General features: G+C 50.4%; 1 long non-coding RNA gene across 1 annotated transcript in view; it reads right to left on the bottom strand.

Annotated features, from left to right (window-relative positions):
- LOC147111959 (uncharacterized) overlaps nucleotides 1-16,634 on the bottom strand; it is a 42,077-nt gene extending 25,443 nt beyond the window's left edge. Inside the window, exon 1 of the long non-coding RNA XR_015079860.1 lies at nucleotides 16,500-16,634. This is a non-coding gene — a long non-coding RNA (uncharacterized LOC147111959). The remainder of the gene's footprint in view (nucleotides 1-16,499) is intronic.
- Between the last annotated feature and the right edge of the window lie 717 nt (nucleotides 16,635-17,351).

The raw sequence follows: 17,351 nt of genomic DNA, 5'->3' as shown, positions 1-17,351 counted from the left end.
AAGGAGGGGGGGAGAGGGGGGGAAGGGGGGAAGGAGGGGGAGAGGGGGGGAGTCCACGAGCCCCGCCCCGATCTCCCGATGTCCCGCCCCCCGATCTCTGGATGTCCTGAGCCCCGCCCCCGATGTCCCGAGCCCCGCCCCCCGCCCTGCCGAGGCCCGATCTCCGATCTCCCGAGCCCCGCCCCCATCTCCCGAGGCTCGCCCCCGCCCCCCCCGATCTCACGAGGCCCAATCTCACGAGCCCCGCCCCTCCCCCCCCCCCGAGCCCCAATCTGCTGAACCCCGATCTCCCGAGCCCCGCCCCCCACCCGAGCCGGCTTCAAGAGCAGAGAGAGAGACGCCGCCGAGCATCCTACCAGGTGAGGCCCGGCCGGACTCAAGTCGCGTACGCTGACTCCTGCCCCACCCGCCTTTACTAAGATGGCGGCTGGTGGCGACGCTCGGCTCAGGCCCGCCCCCTCCAGCCTTCACAAAGATGGCGGCGATAGCGAGCCGCTTGTTGAGCGCGACGGGTGGTGCCTAGCTCGGGCGTGGCTGGGCAACAGAGGCCCAGGCTTACAGGCCTGGAAAAACGGTGAAAGGTAGGAAAATTCTAGATGTTAGAGAAAAGATTTACAAATTAATTAACATTTTTTAAAAACAATTTGGCCTAGAAATTCAGTATAGCCACGGTTGGGGCGCTAAAGTCGGGCGGCCCGCTAAAGTTTGCGCCCGGCGCAAGTTCGCGCCACCTTCGCCGATATTCAGATCGCATCGCCCCAAGAGGTTGCTGCTGCGCTAAAACAGGCGATGCACGACTATCATTAGGCGCTAAGCCGGCGGGTCCGGGGGCGATACCCCCGAGGGCGGGCGCAGCGCAGGTGCGGCGAGTTGCTGATTGACGGCAGACACTCTAGCGCCGGTCAGCTCTTAATGGGGGAGGGTGGATTTGTTTGCCTGCCACGCCCTGCACACTGCAGCCCTGAAGCTAGGCCTGACCACTTCTGCTTCATCTGTGCAACGCCCAGGGCTATGGAGAAGGCCAGCGAGAGAGCGCAGCGCTTCAGCGAGGGTGACCTGAGGGTGCTGGTTGGCGGAGTGGAGCGCAGGCGCCATGTTCTGTTCCCTGAAGGTGGCAGGAGGCCGCTGCCCAGTGCCTACCGGAAAGCCTGGAGGGAGGTCTCAAACAGGGTGACTTCCAACAGCGTGGTTGCCAGGACTCCTGTGCAATGCCGGAAAAAGTTCAACGACCTCACTCGGGTTGTCAGGGTGAGTACCCTTTCCAGTGTCCTCCTCATCCCTGCACGTGCACCTCAGTTTATGGGCAAAGGGACCTGAAAGCCCTAATGGCCAGCCCTCATCCAGCAGCTATGGGACTGTCATGAAAATCACTTGCACATTCAGCACTTGACACACTGTACAAGCTATTCGACCATGGGAGGCAGTACAGCCAAGATCAGGGCTTCACACTGTCAGGGCCAGTCCACCATGGGAGGCATTGCAGACAAGATCAGGGCTTCACACTGTACTTAGAGGCCGTCCTTTCTCTTGCAGGCCAAGGTGGCGCACAACCGTAGGAAGCAACGTGAGACCGGGGGAGGCCGTCCTGACGTCAAAGAGCTCTCCGACCTCGACCAGCGTGTGGAGCGCATTATGGCAGGACGGCTGATTGGCCCCGTCGCCAGTGGAGATGCCGACCCTGTTCTGGGCACCAATGGTAAGGGCATCACCTTTTTGACCTCTCTCTTTCCACTTGCGCCTCAGATCAGCATCCTTTGCCACTGTCCGACCAATGCAGTGCATGGCAGCACTCATGCCTCCCTCGCTGCTGCCCTGTCCTCACTCTAAAGCAACTCTTGTGCCTCCCTGCTTTCAGATGGTGAATCGCCAGGTGAGGAGGCGGGCCCTCAAGCTGCCACTGTCAGCGATTCCGAACTCGAGGAGGAGGAAGAGGAAGCCGGCCCATCAGTGCCACCCTCAGCCGTGCCAGCCCATGGCGATGAAGGGAACACGTCTTCCCTGGAGGGGAGCCGGGGGGAAGGGTCAGAGGAGAGTGAAGCTCTGGGGCCCAGCGGCCTGCAGCAACGCGGGAGGGGTGGGGAAGCTCGGCAGACTTCTCCCCAGAGGGTGAGTGCGGCCTCAAGTCCTGCGATGGTGAGCGCAGAGGAGGTGCGGCTCCTGGAGGAAATGGCCGTCCAGGCTGAGCGCAGGCACACTGAGCTCATGGCTGCAGTGGCAAGGATGCCTGACTCCATTGAGTCTCTGTCAAGGAGTGTGCAGGAATTCGGAGCAGCACAGGCCAGGAGTCTGCAACAATTCAGTGCAGCACAGGCCAGGAGTCTGGAACAATTCAGTGCAGCACAGGCCAGGAGTCTGCAGGACTTCGCGGCAACACAGGCGGCTTCGAGCCAAGTGCTCAGTCGTGCCGTTCATTCACTGGCTGGTGTCATGCGGACACAGACCAGGGCTACACGGGCACTAACTGCTGCCACCCTCGCTGGATCGGCCAGGCATCGCCAGGGCACTCGCCGCGCAGCAGCAGCCCAGCAGTCTGTTCTTCAGCTGTTTGCTGCGCATGCTGCAGTGCTGGCCCGTGCGAGTGCCAATGTCTCAGGTGACCAGGGAGTACCTGCGATCTGTCAGGTTGGCACCATTCCTGCAACCGACACCTCCACTCTGCCATTGCAGCTGCCACCAGCCGCTGGACAGACTGCTGCCGCCCAAGCAGAGTTGGAGCAGTCAGCAGCCGGCCCCTCCAGGGCCAGAGCTGGTGCAGGCCGACCCCCAAGGGCATCTGCTGTCTCGCCAGCTGACCCTCAGCAGCCTTCCCCCAGCCTTGCTGCAGCCACTGGGGTCCCATTGAGGAGGAGCTGCAGGGCGGGCAGGGGCCAGTCACGGCTGCGAAAGGCATCGCCCTCGCAGGGCAAAAAGTAGAAGGTCTGGCCAAATGCTTTGTGTTTGTTGAAAGGCCGAGACTGGTGTAGTTGTGTTTTTGTAAGGCCGAGACTGGTGTATTTCTTTGTTTTGTAAGGCCGAGACTGGTGTATTTCTTTGTTTTGTAAGGCCGAGACTGGTGTATTTCTTTGTTTTGTAAGGCCGAGACTGTTCGTTTTGTGTTTTTGGAGGGGACTTCTCTCCATTAGTTTGTAATGTGGGAAGGGCAGAGGTTTCCAAGTAATAAATGTTCTTAAATCGCACTGCCCATGCTTTATTTTGCAAGTCCTGGTTGCCCTGCTCGGCTGAGGGCTTGTGGAGCGGCTACATTCATCTGGTGACATTGGCAGAAGCCATTCCCTGAGAGGGGGCCTAGAACCGACGTTCAATAAGCCGCCGACGGGCGGCCTTTGCACTTTCTGCCTCCCTCCTGTGCTGGTCCTCCTCCTCCTCCTCCTCCTCCTCCTCAGGTGGTCCTCCAATCTCTGGTGGCAGTGGCTGAGTCCTGCGGATAGCCAGGTTGTGCAGCATGCAGCACACGACCATGAAATGGGAGACTCGCTCCGGCGAATATTGTAGGGCTCCACCGGAACGATCCAGACAGCGGAACCGTTGCTTCAGGACGCCGATTGTTTGCTCAATGATGTTCCTGGTTGCTTGATGGCTGTCATTGTATCCCTCTTCAGCAGGGGTGCTGGGCGCACGGAGCGGGGTCATCAGCCAGGTACACAAAGGATAGCCTTTGTCCCCGAGAAGCCATCCTCATGGGTGAGGCTGGGCCTGGAACATGTCTGCCACAGAAGTCTGGCGCAGGATGAAGGCATCGTGGCTGCTGCCTGGAAAGCGGGCATTGACAGCTAGGTTGAGCTGCCTGTGGTCACACACCAGTTGAACGTTGAGCGAATGGTAGCCCTTCCGGTTGCGGTAATCCTCGGCATTCTCCAGAGGTGCCTGCAAAGCCACATGTGTGCAGTCAATGGCGCCCTGCACCATGGGGAAGCCCGCGAATGCTGCAAAGCCCATTGCACGTTGTTGCTGCTTGACAAGGGCCATGGAGAAGGAGATGAACTGACGTCTCCTTCTGAAAAGGGGATTGGTCACCTGGCGGATGCAGCAATGCACGGCGAACTGGGAGATGTTGGAAATGTCCCCAGTAGCGGATTGGAAGGAGCCGGTGGCATAGAAGTTGAGAGCCACCGTCACCTTCACTGCCACCGACAGAGACGTCCTGCTCCTCAGATGTGGCTGCAGATCACCGCCAAGCAGGTGGCAGACCTCAGTGACCACCGCCCTTCGGAATCGCAGCCTCCGAACACACTGCTCATCAGACATGTTCAGATAGGAGAACTGCTGGCGGTATACCCTGGGTGGGTAAGGCCTCCTTTCCCGACGCCTGTTGCCCCCTCTCCGTCTGGCCAGGACTGCCACTCTCTCACAGCGTCTGTGAGCCCTTTGAATGCAATGGAGAAGGCCAGCGTTTGCACCCATTGCAGCCCCCATTATATGTTTGCAAACAATGATATGACACTGAAGGCAAAGACAAGTGGAAAGCTGTGGCCTGAAGCCACAAGTACCTGTCCGAGTGTTGAGCCAAAGCAGAAAGCTCTCTACCTTTGTCTCTCTGCAAAGATCCATCTCTCAAAAAGGAGTGCTGCAAAATGGCTGCCTTTTCTACTGCAGGAGGTGTGCCCTTTAATTTGCGCCCCCCGCGCCCCGCATCGACTGAGAACCGTTCCCCTCTACCAGTCACTAGGGGCGCCAGGTGCACAATAGGGCGTCGCCACTGAATTTCCGGTTTGGGGCGCACAAAGGGCGTTGCATGAGGAAATGACGTCAGGATCTGCGCGCGCAGCTGAGCGCGCGTAAAGACTTTGCGCCGCCGCTAAATCTTGAGTGAAGTTGGGGAGAGGCGCAGATCGCGCTGCGCCCGGCCGCTAGCCACCTAGCGCCCAACATCTCCTCCTCCTAAGGCGCTACCGGCTGGCGCAAGCAACTGAATTTCTAGGCCTTTGTGTTTTAAAAGCAACTTTTTTTTTGCTGGAAATGTAGATTTGAAAAGAAGCACGCAGAAAGTGGGAAAAAGAAATGAAAAGTTTGGAATCAAGATGGCGGTGACTCACCTCGGTTCAGAATGATAAGGCCCGCCCACACATGCACCGATTGGTCAACCGTCAGGTCACTGAACTGTAGGATTGGTCAATGGTCACGTCACTCAACTGTAGGATGGCCCGCCCGCACACGCAATGAGCCCGCCCCCGTGACGCAGCGATTGGTCGACTGTCAGGTCGCTCGACTGTACGATTGGTCAACCTTCACGTCACTCAATGCTAATGAGCGGATAATGAGCGGAATTTTGAACGCGTTTTGGATACCATCGGCACAATTGTTGTCCGACGGAAAAGTAAATACGCTTATGACCACTCCGGAATCGTAAGCTTTCTTTTGATGTAACACACGTGTAGGTACGCTCTATAACTTTTGCGTGTATAGAGAACGGACAGACAGACAGACAGACAGAAGAGCAATTATATATATACTAGCTGGGGGGGGCCCGGCGTTGCCAAGGCTTTTTTGTAAAACGGCAGTTTACAGGGCCGCGCGGTTTACGGCTGGCTGCTGCCGCTCCCCCGCTCTGTGTCTCGGGCCGAGCGGTTGTGAGGCCCGGCCCGAGTGACCCCAACTCACCTCCCGCTCCGGCGGGCCGGGAGCGGGATACTGTGCCGGAGCCGCAGTGTGGGGGTTTGTTGTGCTGGTGCTGTTGCTGTCGGTATTAAAAAAATAGCGGCAATGTTTTGGGAGGCTGCAAGATTAGGCCCGCCCACACATGGAATGAAATGCTCCCCGTGATGCAAGAGAGAGTGAGAGACTGGGGAGGGAGAGAGAGACTGGGGGGAGAGAGCGAGCAAGAGAGAGAGAGCGTGAAAGAAAGACTGGGGGGGAGAGGGAGAGACCGGGGGGGGTGGGGGGGGGAGAGAGAGAGAAACTGAGGGGAGAGAGAGAGAGATGGGGAGAGAGAGAGAGAGACAGACTTGGGGGGAGAGGGAGAGAGTGGAGGGAGAGGGAGAGAGTGGGGGAGAGAGAGAGAGAGACTAGGGGGAGAGGGAGAGAGTGGGGCAGAGAGAGAGAGAGACTGGGGGAGAGAGAGACTGGAGGAGAGAGAGAGACTGGGGGGAGAGAGAGAGACTGGGGGGAGAGAGAGAGAGAGAGAGACTGGGGGAAGAGAGAGAGTGACTGAGGGGGGGGAGAGAGAGAGAGAGAGACTGGGGAGATAGAGAGAGAGACTGAGGGGGGAGAGAGAGCGCGACTCAGAGGGAGAGAGAGAGACTGGGGGAGAGAGAGAGAGACAGACGGAAGAGAGAGAGAGAGATGGGAGAGAGAGAGAGAGAGAGAGAGTAGAGAGACTGGGGGGAGAGAGACTGGAGAGAGAGAGACTGGGGGAGAGAGAGGAGAGAGGCTGGGGAGAGAGAGAGACTGGGGGAGACAGAGAGAGAGACTGGGGGAGAGACGGGGGAGAGAGAGAGAGAGACTGGGGGAGTGAGAGAGAGAGAGAGAGAGACGGGGGAAGGGAGAGAGAGACTGGGGAGAGAGAGATAGAGAGACTGGGAGACAGAGAGAGAGTGACTGAGGGGGGAGAGAGAGAGAGAGAGAGAGAGAGAGACTGGGGGGATAGAGCGAGAGACTGAGGGGGGAGAGAGAGCGCAACTCAGAGGGAGAGAGAGAGACTGGGGAGAGAGAGAGAGAGAGATGGGAGAGAGAGAGAGAGGGAGTAGAGAGACTGGGGGGAGAGAGAGGAGAGAGACTGGAGAGAGAGAGAGAGACTGGGGGAGAGAGAGAGAGACTGGGGAGAGAGAGAGAGAGACTGGGGAGAGAGACGGGGGAGAGAGAGAGAGAGACTGGGGGAGTGAGAGAGAGAGAGAGAGATGGGGAAGGGAGAGAGAGACTGGGGAGAGAGAGAGATAGAGAGACTGGGAGACAGAGAGAGAGAGATTGAGAGACGGGGAGCGAGAGAGAGATTGGGGAGAGAGAGAGAGACTGGAGGAGGGAGAGACTGGAGGAGAGAGAGAGACGGAGAGAGAGAGAGACTGGGAGAGAGAGACTGGAGGAGGGAGAGTCTGGAGGAGAGAGAGAGCCAAAAAAGAGCCACCAAATTTTGGAAACACTTAGAAATGAGCAACCCCCAATGCTATCATTACGAAGCCCTGAAATGCCAAGAGAGGACCATAAAGAAGAATACCCTCAGTCAGCTAGTCCTGGGACTCAGTGAAGTAACTACTAACACTACTAACAATAACCAGCCCCAGGACAGTGACAGCGTAACACAAAGAATTCGACCCAACACAATCGTCGCTAAGCAAAAGGAAAAATATCTGTCATATTGGACAGAAACAACAAAAACCCAAAGCAAACTCAATTGCTACTTGGCCCTAAACAGACAATACAACATGGCTGATTACCTGACCATGGTAAAGGATAGCAAACTGAAAAAAACCGTGACAATGTACAGACTTAGTGAACATAGCCTGGCGATCGAAAAAGATAGACACAGGCAGACCCGGCTACCAAGAGAGGACAGGATATGCTCTCACTGCAGTCAGGGAGTGGTGGAGACAGAGATGCACTTCCTCACAGCTTGTAAAAAATATCAGGGCATAAGGGAGAATTTCTACCCAAAATTCACAAAAATATGCCCGGAATTCAGAAATTTGAATGACGACCAAAAACTCCCATACCTACTAGGGGAAGAGAGAGATTGTGTAACCTTAGCGGCACACTATGTTACAGCTTGCCATAAACAGAGGGACAACCACTAAATATAAGAAAAGAGTATATACAAATTATATGAATGTATATTTATACACTCAGGGATATATCTGTTTATACACTGTATGGATAGATCTGTATTTTTGTGTACAACCATGAATGTTTTTCGATGCTTTGGCAACGTAAGATGTACCTTGTCATGCCAATAAAGCGACTTGAGTTTGAATTTGAAAAATTTGAGAGAGACTGGGAGATAGAGAGACTGGGAGATAGAGAGAGAGAGAGAGAGACTGAGGGGGGAAAGAGAGAGAGACGGGGAGAGAGAGAGAAACTGGGGGAGAGAGAGAGAAAGAGAGACTGGGGGAAGAGATAGAGAGACTGGGAGACAGAGAGAGAGAGACTGGGAGACAAAGAGAGAGATAAAGAGACGGGGAGAGAGAGAGAGATTGGGGGGAGAGAGAGAGGGAGAGGTCTAGAAATTCGGTATCGCCCCATTTGGAGAGGGAAGGAGAGAGAGACAGAGAGAGAGAGGGAAGGAGAGAGAGAAAGGGAAGGAGAGAGAGACAGACAGAGACAGAGAGGGAAGGAGAGAGAGAGAGACTGGGGGGAGAGAGAGAGAGACGGGGAGAGAGAAAGAGTAGAGAAACTGGGGGGAGAGAGGGAGAGAGAGAGAGACTGGGGAGATAGAGAGAGAGACTGATGGGGAGAGAGAGAGCGGCTGAGGGGGAGAGAGAGAGACTGGGGTAGAGAGAGAGAGACAGGGGAGGGAGAGAGAGTAGAGAGACTGGGGGAGAGAGAGGAGAGAGACTGGGGAGAGAGAGACTGGGAGAGAGAGAGAGAGAGAGAGACTGGGAGAGAGAGAGACTGAGGGGGAGAGAGAGAGAGACTGGGGGAGAGAGAAAGCGACTGAGGGGGAGAGAGAGAGAGACTGGGCAAGAAAGAGAGACAGGGAGAGAGAGAGAGTAGAGAGACTGGGGGGAGAGAGAGGAGAGAGACGGGGAGAGAGAGAGAGAATGGGGAGATAGATAGAGAGAGAGAGAGACTGAGGGGGAGAGAGAGAAAGACTGAGGGGGGAGAGAGAGAGAGACGGGGAGAGAGAGAGAGGGAGAGATTGGGGGAGAGAGAGAGACTGGGGAGATAGAGAGAGAGAGACTGAGGGGGAGAGAGAGAGCGACTGGGGGAGAGAGAGAGAGAGAGAGAGAGTAGAGAGACTGGGGGGAGAGAGAGGAGAGAGACTGGGCAGAGAGAGAGAGAATGGGGAGATAGAGAGAGAGAGACTGAGGGGGGAGAAAGAGAGAGGCTGGGGGAGAGAGACGGGGAGAGAGAGAGAGAGACTGGGGGAGAGAGAGCGAGAGAGAGATGGGGAAGGGAGAGAGAGACTGGGGAGAGATAGAGAAGAGAGGAAGTGGCCCGGCCCGAGTCACCCCAGCTGAGTAGGCTGGGCACAGTGAAAGCATTGATTTCTTTATGACAGCACAAAAACTGCTCTGACATCATAGCAGCTCTTCGACATCATAGTCACTCAATGCTAATGAGCGGATAATGAGCGGAATTTTGAACGTTTTTTGGATACCGTCGGCACAATTTTTGTCTCACCGAAAAGTAAATACACCTATGACCGGTCCGTAATCGTATGCTTTCTTTTGATGCAACACGCGTGTAGGTACGCTCTATAACTTTCGAACGTATAGAGAACGGACAGACAGACAGACAGACAGAAGAGGTCTTTTATATATATAGATAGACTAGCTGGTGGGGCCTGGCGTTGCCAAGGCTTTTTTGTAAAACAGCAGTTTACAGGGCCGCGCGGTTTACGGCCGGCCACTGCCGCTCCCCCGCTCTGTGTCTCGGGCCGAGCGGTTGTGAGGCCCGGCCCGAGTGACCCCAACTCTGAGAGGGAGAGAGAGAGACTGGGGGGGAGAGAGAGAGAGAGACAGGGGAGAGAGAGAGAGAGTAGAGAGACTGGGGGGAGAGAGAGGAGACAGACTGGGGAGAGAGAGAGAGAGAGAGAATGGGGAGATAGAGAGATTGGTCTAACCATTACAGCATCAGGGAGCTTCAGCATAGCAGTGAATGCACTAAAAGAAAAAGCCCGAAGAGCCCTATATGCAATAAAAAGAAAATTCTACAACATCCAAATCCCAATCAAAATCTGGCTCAAAATATTTGACAGCATAATCCTGCCCATTGCGCTGTACGGTAGTGAAGTATGGGGCCCGCTCAATCACCATAGCTACACTAAATGGGAAAAACACACAATAGAAGCCCTACATGCAGAATTTTGCCGAAGCATCCTTCGCACCCAAAGGAAAACACCAACAAATGCATGCAGAGCCGAACTAGGCAGATACCCACTGATAATAAATATCCAAAAATGAGCACTAAACTTCCTAAATCACCTCAAATCAACTCCCCAGACACCCTTCATTTTAAAGCCTTCCAGACCCAAGAGCTAAACCCAGAAAAGAGTCCCCTGAGTCAGCTGCTACTGAAACTAAGTACTCCTACTCAGCCGGACCCTGACCAGTCCCAGACCAACACGGCCGTCCAAACACCAATCCGAGTGAACCAAATCATTAAACAATGCAAAGAAACCTACCTGGAACATTGGAACAAAATAACCAAAAGCCAAAGCAGATTAGAATGTTACCGGGCCCTAAAAAGAGAATATAAACTGGCAGACTATCTCTCGACCATCAGAGACACAAAACAGAGACAGACCCTCACCAGGTACAGACTAAGTGACCACCAACTGGCAATTGAAAAAGGAAGATACAAGAAATCCTGGCAGCCTAGAGAGAATAGAATATGTGATCAATGTCTGGCCGGCGAGGTTGAGACAGAGATGCATTTCCTCCTAAAATGCGAAAAATTCAACACATCAAGAAACATATTATTTGACACGCTCAGCCAAACAACCCCAGATTTCAAAGAATTGGATGACCTGTCAAAATTAAGATTAGTCCTGGGAGAAGGAGACAGACCATACCTTGGTGCCAAATATATAACAACATGTCACAACCTGAGGACTGTTTAAAATTAATACTGAATGTACCCAATGATGTACAAAGACTGTTTAAAATTAATATTGTTTAAAGTAATATTGTATGTACCCAACGAAGGTCAAAATTGTTTGACACCTACAGAATGTTGGACAACTGTACTTTTGTTATGTAAGCTTTGGCAATATGGTTCCCTGTAAACTTTCATGCCAATAAAGCATTTGAATTGAATTGAATTGAATTGAGAGAGAGAGAGACTGAGGGGGAGAGAGAGAGAGACTGGGGGAGAGAGACGGGGAGACAGAGAGAGAGAGACTGGGGGAGAGAGAGAGAGAGACGGGGGAAGGGAGAGAGAGACTGGGGGGAGAGAGAGAGACTGGGGGGATGGAGAGAGACTGGGGAGATAGAGATAGACCGACTCCAACGGAAAGTTTTTGGACCCCCAGAGGATGTTCCCAGGTCATCAAGTCCTGAAAAAATGGTGCAGCAACACAGGCCATGCAATGAAGATCCTGAACAAAGAATCCCTTGGAAGCCCCAATTGGCTTGTGATCCACACAGGCACAAACGACCTACGCACCCTAAGGGAAGACACTGCTAGGGCGGTGAGCAGGATGGCGGAAAAGGCCAGCAGGGAATTCCCCGAGGCGCGGATCGTGATCTCCACACTACTGCCCAGAAAGGACACCCCAGCCTATATAATCCACAACACCAACAGGGAGATCGACACGAGATGTACTGCCCTCCCCAACGTCTACCTGGCCCATCACCCAAACATCAACACAAGGGACCTCTATGACGAAATACATCTACTCAAACAGCGGATGTGGATCTTCGCAAAAAACCTCAAAAACATTGCCAAAAGACGCAGCCCTCCCACCCCCTCTACCATTGGGAGCCCTAACCCAAACTGGACCACCACTGTCCCCCACCCCCCTATACAAAACCAACAACAGAACCGTGCTTTTGTAGCTGACCCCAGACCCCCCTCCAGACCACAGACTGTAGACCAAGAACTGAGAAAGATCATGACGATGATGAACACCCTGATAGAAAGCCGGAGAGGAATGCACTAAATTATTAATATTGTTACTTTATCATTATCATTATTGCTATTTTATCATTACTATTACTATTATTAGATATCAGTATGTGCATGCCTCATGAAATTTATACTAAATCGTCATTTAGCATTATAGAAACTAGTGTTTTCACACTCATCCCACAAAATAGGTCCATTTTATTTCGTTTTTTGAATTATATAAATGCGTTCTTTCCACATAAGCTGCTGGAATATCCAGGGTCTCCGCTCCTCAACTTTTGGGATGAAGAGTACAGACCCTGAATTCCTAAAAGCTATAAAAGACATTGATATAATTGTATTAACAGAAACATGGTGCCAAAAGGACGTGCCCACCCACTGTCCTCCAATGTACCATGAAATCATTGTGCCCTCAGTAAAGAACACTAAGACACGCAAGGGCAGAACCTCCGGGGGAATCTTGGTGTGGTATAAAGGAGAACTGGACAAACACATCTCACCGATAAAACAGGGAAAATCACACGTATGGCTAAAATTAGATAAAAATATAGGAATAGCAAAAAAAGATGTTTACTTATGTGCGATCTACATACCTCCAATAGAATCGCCATATTTTGAAGAGGAGATATTTGACACTCTCCACATGGAAATCAGCCATTTCCAGGCCCAAGGAAAGGTGCTACTATGTGGGGACCTAAATGCAAGGACCGGATGTGAACCTGACTTCATAGACCCACAGGGCAACAACCATGTGTTTGGCCAGACCCCTTTATATGTCACACCAGCCATCGCAAATCGGAACAACCTTGATTGTGAAATAAATAAAAGCGGTAGGGAGGTAGTGCAACTCTGCCGAGCCTTAGGCCTGTACATAGTTAACGGTAGGTTCAGAGGGGACTCCTTAGGGAGACTCACATATTCCTCAACTCTTGGGTCTAGTGTGGTGGATTATACAATCACTGACCTGGACCCCTGCGATATCAACGCATTCACTGTCAGGCAGCAATCCCCCTTCTCAGACCATAACCAAATAAATGTGTACCTTAAACTTTCTGCCCAAACTACAGACACAAAAAAGGAACCCAGTAAGCTCCATAAAATAAACCAGACATACAGATGGGCCCCAGACAGTGGAGACAAATTCATCACAGCACTAAACTCACCTGATCTCACAAGTAAAATATCAAAATTTAAAGAAAATCTATATGAGATCACCAGAGATGGTGTAAACATGGCCATAGATGATATAAATATGATCTTCCATGAGGCAGCTGTAAAAGCCGACCTTGTGAAACAGAAGAGGAAACGTTACAAAAGACACAATAAAAATGAGAAATGGTTTGACCACGAATGCAAAAATGCCAGAAAAGACCTGAGAAAAATATCAAACCAAAAACATCGCCAACCAAACAATCCAGACCTACGTACTAGATACAATGAGACCCTCAAAAGATATAAACACACCATTAGGAACAAAACACAAAATTATACCCACAAAATACTCGAAGAAATTGAAAACTCCATTAATCCAAATCAATTCTGGGAAATGTGGAATAACCTGAGTACAACACAATTGCAAGCATTACCAATCCAAGATGGCGACATCTGGAGAACACATTTTGAAAACCTCTACAAAGACATCCCAATAAACGAAACAAACCCAAGTCAACATCATGTCACAGAAAAGCTCCACACATTAGAAGCAACAATTAAAGACAACCAAAACCTTCTAGACTCCCCAATCACATGGAAAGAACTGGCCACAAAAACAAAATCTCTCCACCTAAAGAAAGCCTGTGGTCCAGACAACATCAAAAATGAAATGCTCAAGTTCAGCAACATGGAGATGCAGGGTGCGGTACTCAAGTTATTCAACATCATATTACGTTCAGGCTGTTTTCCCGATATCTGGTGCCAAGGACTCATCTCTCCCATATATAAAAGTGGAAACAAATCAGACCCAAATAACTACCGCGGCATCTGTGTCAACAGTTGTCTAGGGAAGTTATTCTGCAGTATTCTAAATAGTAGATTACTGGATTTTATTAACAAACATAAGATCCTTAGAAAAAATCAAATAGGCTTTCTTCCAAAACACCGCACCACCGACCATATCTATACCCTTCACACTCTCATTGAAAAGCATGTACACCAAACAAAAAATGGGAAAATATTCGCTTCTTTCATTGACTTCAAGAAAGCCTTTGACTCTATCTGGCATGAAGGGCTCTATTACAAACTTCTTCAGTGTGGAATAGGGGGCAAAGTCTATGACCTTATTAAATCGATGTATCTGAAAAATAAATGCGGTGTCAAAATTGGAGACAAACGCACCTGTTTCTTCACCCAGAGAAGAGGCGTCCAGCAGGGCTGCAATTTGAGCCCGACCCTGTTCAACATATACATAAATGAACTAGCAGACATGCTGGAGCAAAGCGAGTCACCGGGTCTATGTCTCCTGGATGGAGAAGTGAAATCCCTGTTCTATGCGGACGACCTGGTTCTGCTGTCTCCCACAGAACAGGGATTACAGCAACAACTAGGCCTACTCGACAAATACTGCCAAAATTGGGCCCTAACAGTAAATCTAAAGAAAACCAACATCATGATTTTTCAAAAAAGGCCCAAGTGTCAGGAAAACAAATACCAGTTTACTCTCAGTGATACCATCATAGGACACACTATGAGCTACACTTACCTTGGTCTAACCATTACAGCATCAGGGAGCTTCAGCATAGCAGTGAATGCACTAAAAGAAAAAGCCCGAAGAGCCCTATATGCAATAAAAAGAAAATTCTACAACATCCAAATCCCAATCAAAATCTGGCTCAAAATATTTGACAGCATAATCCTGCCGATTGCGCTGTACGGTAGTGAAGTATGGGGCCCGCTCAATCACCATAGCTACACTAAATGGGAAAAACACACAATAGAAGCCCTACATGCAGAATTTTGCCAAAGCATCCTTCGCACCCAAAGGAAAACACCAACAAATGCATGCAGAGCCGAACTAGGCAGATACCCACTGATAATAAACATCCAAAAACGAGCACTAAACTTCCTAAATCACCTCAAATCTAGCTCCCCAGACACCCTTCATTTTAAAGCCTTCCAGACCCAAGGGCTAAACCCAGAAAAGAGTCCCCTGAGTCAGCTGCTACTGAAACTAAGTACTCCTACTCAGCCGGACCCTGACCAGTCCCAGACCAACACTGCCGTCCAAACACCAATCCGAGTGAACCAAATCATTAAACAAAGCAAAGAAACCTACCTGGAACATTGGAACAAAATAACCAAAAGCCAAAGCAGATTAGAATGTTACCGAGCCCTAAAAAGAGAATATAAACTGGCAGACTATCTCTCGACCATCAGAGACACAAAACAGAGACAGACCCTCACCAGGTACAGACTAAGCGACCACCAACTGGCAATTGAAAAAGGAAGATACAAGAAATCCTGGCAGCCTAGAGAGAATAGAATATGTGATCAATGTCTGGCCAGCGAGGTTGAGACAGAGATGCATTTCCTCCTAAAATGCGAAAAATTCAACACATCAAGAAACATATTATTTGACAAGCTCAGCCAAACAACCCCAGATTTCAAGGAATTGGATGACCTGTCAAAATTAAGATTAGTCCTGGGAGAAGGAGACAGACCATACCTTGGTGCCAAATATGCAACAACATGTCACAACCTGAGGACTGTTTAAAATTAATACTGAATGTACCCACTGATGTACAAAGACTGTTTAAATTAATATTGTTTAAAGTAATATTGTATGTACCCAATGAAGGTCAGAATTGTTTGACACCTACAGAATGTTGGAAAACTGTACTTTTTGTTATGTAAGCTTTGGCAATATGGTTCCCTGTAAACTTTCATGCCAATAAAGCATTTGAATTGAATTGAATTGAATTGAATTGAATTGAGAGAGAGTGAGAGCGTGAGAGAGAGATTGGGGGGAGAGAGAGAGAGACTGGAGGAGGGAGAGACTGGAGGAGAGAGAGATGGAGAGAGAGAGAGACTGTGAGAGAGAGACTGGAGGAGGGAGAGTCTGGAGGAGAGAGAGAGACTGGGAGACTGGGGGGGAGAGAGAGACTGGGGGAGAGAGAGAGAGAGCGTGAGACTGAGGGGCGAGAGAGAGAGAGACAGGGAGAGAGAGAGAAACTGGGGGAGAGAGAGAGAGAGAGAGACTGGGAGAAGAGATAGAGAGACTGGGAGACAGAGAGAGAGAGACTGGGAGACATTGCACTGTACGGTAGTGAAGTATGGGGCCCGCTAAATCACCAAAGCTACACTAAATGGGAAAAACACACAATAGAAGCCCTACATGCAGAATTCTGCCGAAGCATCCTTCGCACCCAAAGAAAAACGCCAACAAATGCATGCAGAGCCGAACTAGGCAGATACCCACTGATAATAAACATCCAAAAACGAGCACTAAACTTCCTAAATCACCTCAAATCTAGCTCCCCAGACACCCTTCATTTCAAAGCCTTTCAGACCCAAGAGCTAAACCCAGAAAAGAGTCCCCTGAGTCAGCTGCTACTGAAACTAAGTACTCAGCCGGACCCTGACCAGCCCCAGACCAACACAGCCATCCAAACACCAATCCGAGTGAACCAAATCATTAAACAATGCAAAGAAACCTACCTGGAACATTGGAACAAAATAACCGAAAGCCAAAGCAGATTAGAATGCTACCGGGCCCTAAAAAGAGAATATAAACTGGCAGACTACCTCACGACCATCAGAGACACAAAACAGAGACAGACCCTCACCAGGTACAGACTAAGCGACCACCAACTGGAAATTGAAAAAGGCAGATACAAGAAATCCTGGCAGCCTAGAGAGAATAGAATATGCGATCAATGTCTGGCCGGCGAGGTTGAAACAGAAATGCATTTCCTCCTAAAATGCGAAAAATTCAACACATCAAGAAACATATTATTCAACAAGCTAAGCCAAACAACCCCAGATTTCAAGGAATTGGATGACCTGTCAAAATTGAGATTAGTCCTGGGAGAAGGAGACAGACCATACCTTGGGGCCAAATATGTAACAACATGTCACAACCTGAGGACTGTTTAAAAGTAAGACTGTTTAAAATTAATATTGAACGTACCAAATGAAGTAGAAAGACTGTTTAAAATTAATATTGTTTAAAAGTAATATTGTATGTACCCAACAAATGTCAAATCGATTGACACCTACAGAACGTTGGAAAACTGTACCTTTTTGCTATGTAAGCTTTGGCAATATGGTTCTCTGTAAACTTTCATGCCAATAAAGCATTTGAATTGAATTGGAATTGGATAAAGAGACGGGGGAGAGAGAGATTGGGGGGAGAGAGAGGGAGATGGCTAGAAATTCGGTATCGTCCTGTTTGGAGAAGGAAGGAGAGAGAGATAGAGAGAGAGGGAAGGAGAGAGAGAGAGAGAGAAGGAAGGAGAGTGAGAGAGAGGGGAAAGGAGCGAGAGACAGAGAGAGGGAGGGAAGGAGAGAGAGACAGAGAGAGAGGGAAGGAGAGAGAGAGAGAAGGAGAGAGAGAGAGACAGGCAGAGAGGGAGACAGAGAGAGAGAGACTGGGGGGAGAGAGAGAGAGACGGGAGAGAGAGAAAGAGTAGAGAGAC

The sequence above is a fragment of the Somniosus microcephalus genome, chromosome 10 (genome assembly GCF_052327205.1).
Source record: "Somniosus microcephalus isolate GS21.2 chromosome 10, FLI_Smic_1.0, whole genome shotgun sequence".
Lineage (NCBI taxonomy): Eukaryota > Metazoa > Chordata > Chondrichthyes > Squaliformes > Somniosidae > Somniosus > Somniosus microcephalus.
Note: the sequence above shows the minus strand (reverse complement) of the source record. Positions and strands in the feature narration are given on the sequence as shown.